Raw genomic sequence first — 6,000 nt, 5'->3', positions numbered from 1 at the left:
TTCCCAGCCCTTAGGGGGTGAGCCGTTTTCAAGGGATGTGGTGTGCGCTTATCTCAATGTCTCCAAAGCTGTAAATTTCTCCGAGAAGTCCGTTTACTCCTCCAAATGAGTTGTTAGAAGGCTTGACTGATTGTAGAAGCAAATCGACCTTTAATGGGCCGCTGCATAATTACAAAACAAAACCAGTTACACACATGAAACACACCCGCGTTTCAAGGAGTGAGTGGAATGATTCTTCCAAACCCATACCAGCTCCTCAGTGTTTTAATTAGGTTGAAACATTCTGGTTTGGTGTCAGCTTTCTCATTGCAAGGTATCCTGCCTCTGTAAAACTCTCTGTTTTACAAAGTTTTCTTTTCCCTAAGAAACAGTACTTATTTTTATGATGAAGATGACAAGGCAGCATGCTATAGTAATATTCCATTCAAAGGCAATTTTTGAGGGTTAGTGACGGAGAATTAGCCTCTGGAAACAAACTACCTGGATTCAGATCCTGGCTGGACCACTAAGTAGCTGTGTGACCTTGAACAAGTGATTTGATCTCTCTGGGCCTCAGTTTCCTCAACTCCAAAATAGGGATAATACTATTTGCCTCATAGGATTTGGGTAAGGATTAAGTGAGTCATTCATGGGAATCCCTTAGCTTGGTACCTGGCATGTGGGAAGCATTTGGTAAATGTTAGCTGCAGCCCGCACAGAGCATTCTTTCCTGGTTTTAGCACAAAGGATCCCATAGAACCATCTTCCCCTTAAAGTGTCTTGTTGATTTCCCCCTCTATCCTGTGGAGGTTCATGGGCCCCAGAATAAGAAGAGAACGCCAGAGATGGGCTGCAGCCACTGGATTTGATGATGTTGAGATTCCCCAAGGATGGGTTTGGAACTCTGCCATGGCTGGTTTCCAGGCGGGCCCACTGCAGGAACATCCTGTGTTGCTCTGGCCAGATATCAGGGTGCTGCCCACTCCTTGGAACCTGACCTCTTGCACACTCCATGTTGTAATTAACCTTGGATCAGCAAAGCAATATCTGCTCTCCAAATGCAGTCATATTTTATGCAAGCAGTGACAAGCCAATTAAGTTAATTTTTATAACACCTATCTGTATAATGAAACTAAGGTTGGACGATTCCAGCTGCTTCTCCTTCAAGTGCCTCCCCGTGATGATTAAAAAATAATTAAATTGCACCAAAGACAGGAACGAGAAGTTAATTCAAAGACGGAGGTGCAGTCTTTTTTTTTTTTTTTTTAATTAATTTTATTTTTGGCTGCGTTGGGTCTTCGTTGCTGCACGCGGGCTTTCTCTAGTTGTGGTGAGCAGGGGCTACTCTTCGTTGTGGTGCACGGGCTTCTCATTGCGGTGGCTTCTCGTTGCGGAGCATGGGCTCTAGGCACACGGGCTTCAGTAGTCGTAGCACATGAGCTTCAGTAGTTGTGGTTTGTGGGCTCTGGAGCACAGGCTCAGTAGTTGTGGCACATGGGCTTAGTTGCTCCGCGGCATGTGGAATCTTCCCAGACCAGGGCTCGAACCCGTGTCCCCTGCATTGGCAGGTGGATTCTTAACCACTGTGCCACCAGGGAAGTCCCGGAGGTGCCGTCTTAATGAAACATATCGAATCATGTTCACTGCAAGGCTCCACAACCAGATCCCTCCTCCAAATATAGGTGAACGGCCACGAACATTGGGTCTTTCTTGAGAGCATTTAGAAAACATTAACACCTCCCATTTGCTCCGCCCAGCAAACATTCTAGAAATCTCTTTTTGCCTTTTAATGAGATAAAGGAAACTCTTGTATTTATTTGGGCAGTCAGTTGGCTGAAACGAATTCCAAATCTGGACCAGGAATATTACTTTTTTTTTGTTGGGGGGGGAGCTACGTCATCAAAACTGTCATTTCTCTGGTGGTATCACAGACACCCAAACAGGAAAGCTCTATTTCCATTTTTATGGAGCTAATTGTCCTATCTTCATACAGGAAAGATTAAATAAAACGTCATGGTTGGGGAAATTTAGAACTTTACTTTGATTTAGCTAGTTCAGCGTTTACTTGTATTGCATTCCAGGCACTGGTTTCCTGGCAGAAGGGGCCAAGGATGCTTTCCCTGGCTGGCTAGGGTCCCCGAGGCCATGGCTGTAGGCAGTAGGATGACTTGTTAGCTAGGCACGTGGGCAACTAGAACAGGTGCGACGAATGTAGTCAGTGGAGAATCCCATGGCCCCAGCCACAGTCTGCCAAGTCACTTTGCTGCCTGGGTAAATGAGACTAAAGTCACTTGCAAAGGGAGGGATCGGGAATGAGCAAAGTTCTATTTTAGCCAAAATGAGAGCCAACAACCAATCCCCCTCAAAATTGGAAGACCGGGTTTCTGGATCATTCAACCCCTGAGCAATATGTGTCCTTGGACAGAATGCTTTGCTTCTTTGAGCTTCTGTCTCCCTGTTAATAAAAGAAGGAAGTAGGACCCAACCTCAAACTATGGTTCCTTTTCATGCTATCGTTTTATGGACCTAAGACATCACCTTAGTTTTTGTAAGGTTAAAATGAGGTGAAAGGGCAGGTATTATCAAGCCTGTTTTACAGGTGAAAAACCTACTCGTCATAGATCTTCCAGAATTTTGTTCAAGTTCCTCAGTCTCCTCTGAACCTCGGATTTCAGACTAAACACCAGATACTGTGATTCCTCATCAGGCGCCCAATTGTGATGCTTAGAGCAATGCATCCACCAACAGTCTCCAAGTTCTTTCCCTACAAGGAAACCCCTGCCTAGATTTGATCACAAGATCTGCGGGTCAACGAGGGCAGTGTTACTCCGTAGAGCGAAGTGAGTGGGGTGTGCTTTATTTGCTTTGTTTTCCCCTTGTGGGAAGCTCCCTACCAAAGGGGAAGGGATTCTGTTAAGGGCCACATCCACATAAAAAGCAATTTAATGTAGTCGATCCAGATGGGACATCGCTACAGTAACAGATCCTGTGGCTTTCATCATTAACACCTCAACAGGCTCTCGCGGTCTTCCTCTCAGGAAGCAATTACACACACGTGCACCCCGACTCGAAATTTTATCCTGGCTTCTGGTGGCTCGGGGCACAACCGAAACCTGGCGGAAAGGGGTTTCCTTCTCATTTATTTGGAATGGGGGATTTGTGAGCTGGTGTCCCATGAAAGGTGAAGACATTTTAGAAAGGGCTTTGGTGCCTGAAGAGGGATGGGTGAGAGGGAGAGGAAAGAGGCTGTTCAGTGGGGAAACCCCGATATCTAAATGGGATTCTGTAAATCCAGGCTGAGAAAGGCCATTGTTTTGAGGGTTGGGATGCAAAACAGCATCGCATCCTTAGGGGACCCTCTGCTCCTCCTCGGTCGGTCCGGCCCTTTCTCTTTAGAAATTTCCTGTTTCAAAAGGGCCGTGAACTGGTTTCCAGGCTCAGAGGATCAAGGCCTGGGTGCTGTGTTGATTGAGTGCTGAGAAATCACACGCATATGTTCTGGGGAAGGGAGCACATGTCGGGAAGAATCTCACATTGGAAATCAAGCCTGGGTGGGCATCTCCTCAACACCCTCCCTGCATTGCACCATGTCCTGGTCACAGCAAAGAACACGCACCTCTCACAGCCACCAGCTCGTCCACACCACACACAAGTCAAACAGCTATTTTCATTATCCCCATTTTACAGATGAAGGAACTGAGGCCCAGAGAGGGAAAGTGGCTCATGGCCTATGTGTTACACAGATTCTAAGCAGCACAGTCATGACCTGAACCAGGTGTTTTGAATTCAAGCATCTCTACAGGCAGACCTTGTTTTATTGCCCTTCACAGATACTTCGTTTTTTCATAAATTGAACGTTTGTGGCAACCCTGCGCTGTCAATGAGGGTTAGCATTTTTTAGCAATAAAGCATTTTTAAATTAGGGCATGTACATTGTTTTTTATAGACATAATGCTATTATTGCACATCTAATAGACTACAGTAAACATAACTTTTATATGCGCTGGGAAACCAAAACATTCGTGTCACTTGCTTTATTGTGATATTCGATTTTTTGCAGTGGTCTGGAACTGACCCCAAAATCTCTCTGAGGTCTGCTTGCACCAGAGCATTCACCCATATATCGTTCTCTCCCTTCACCCCACCACCCCCTTCCCCTGACTCTCCAGAAGCCTGCACCTTCTGAGGCAGGAGTTCAAGACATTCAGGTATCTTTAGAACCAACAGTACTGAGTAGATTCGGCACCATCCCTGCGTCAGAGGTCAAGATAACCTGATCTGTGAGGGATGAAATGAGGGGCTTAATCATTCATCTTTGCTTCCCTGTGAAAAGCACGCCTTCCTTTCTGCCGTCCCTATCCCGCTAAGCTGCTCGGTGTGTCGACTCTTTTACATTTTAGCCTTTTCCTCCACATGGTGCATGGCAGGGTCCAGGTGGTTAGAGTTGATTCACTAAGCAACCGCCGAGCAGGGGGACCTGGGGAGGAAGAGCTTGGTCAACCCCAGGGTTCACATCCCGGCTTCCCCAGGTGGTAACCTTGGATTCTGAGCAAGCGGCTTCCTCTCCCTGCTCCTGTGTCCTCATCTGTAAAAGGCAGGTAAGAATAGTACCTGCCTCCAAGGGTTGAATGAGAGAGATGCCCCTCTGGCATACAGTAAGAGCTCAGTAAGGTTTGCTGTTACTATTACTGAAAGTGGGGTCGGGCTGCTCGCCGCTCTAAAACCAATGAAGAGGCAAGGTTGGTGGAAAGTTTGCTTTATCTTGGAGGCTGGCAATGGGGGTTTGGGGGGGAAGGGAGGGTGGACTCCTGTCCAAAGGCCGACTCCCCCCCACCACCTGACAACCGGTAGAGCAAGAACTTTCATAGGCAGAGGGAGGGGGCTGCGTGCAGAAACAGCACAGGCAGCTCTGACCATCGTCTTGAAATCAGTCCTGCGGTGGTCTGACCAGCGTCATCTTGATTGTTTTAGGAACAGTTAATCTTCAGTTCCAGGGTCAGTTTGTTCCCATTTCCTTGAGGCCAGTTCTCGGAATCGTGGCAGCTCATGTCATGGCTACAGCCTGGTCGTCATGTAGTTAACTTCTTCCACCTGGGGGCGGTTTCAGTGTCTATAAGGCAGCTCCCAGGACATGGCTCAGAATATTATCTATAGCCCTTGAGGAGGAATTAAAGGTCCTTGACTTTGCTTATGGACTAAACTATTATTATTTAGTCTTGTTGGACTGTTTTCCTTTGCTTCTGCATTTTCTCACTTCTCTGATTCAATTTATTCTTTGGCTAACGTTTTTCCACAGACAAAAGGCAGGCAAGGCTGTAGGGGGAAGGACCATAGCGTCCTGCTCCGTTTCATTACTATTAGATTTTGTACAGTGCCTCGCTCAGAGACGAAGAAGGCAGAAGTCCTGCCTTCGGGGAGTTTACAGTCTGGTGGCTGGAATAACACACACTGCAGGACACTGAGCTTGGTAGAGAAGAGCGATTCTCTAAATTGAGCCTGCATCTGAGTCCTCAGAGGGGGGGTGTTAAAACACAGGGCCCTCCTGTGTGTTGGTTTTGATTTGTATGCTGGGCTCGCCCCGCAAGTGTCTGTTTCAGAAGGTCTGGGGTGGGGCCTGAGCACTTCTATTTCTAACAAGATCCCAGGTGATGCTGCCGCAGCTCCGGGGGCACCACTTTGAGAACCACTGGTGTGGCGACCAAAGCCGGCCCTGGGAGCACACAGCCTGATCCGCCCGCCCGCCAGAGCTGTGTGATCTTGAGCTGAACTCCTGGGCTGGGAGGATTCACAGGGAGAATGAATGCAAGTGAGCCGTCAGGCGAAGGAAAGAGGGCCCTCGCTGCTGGTCCGCGCTGGACTTTGCTAGCTGGGCAAGACGTAGCAGAAAGAATAAGAGATGCTGATCCCAGCTGGGGTGGAGGCCTCGGCGAGGAAGTCAATTTGAGAAGGATCAAACGCATCTGGAAGTCATAGTGATAGTAACATAGATGCTTTGAGCCCTTGAGTAACAAACCCCGGGAT

This window comes from Balaenoptera ricei, chromosome 20 (assembly GCF_028023285.1).
Source record: "Balaenoptera ricei isolate mBalRic1 chromosome 20, mBalRic1.hap2, whole genome shotgun sequence".
Lineage (NCBI taxonomy): Eukaryota > Metazoa > Chordata > Mammalia > Artiodactyla > Balaenopteridae > Balaenoptera > Balaenoptera ricei.
The sequence above is the reverse complement of the archived record's forward strand: the minus strand, read 5'-3'. Positions refer to the sequence as shown.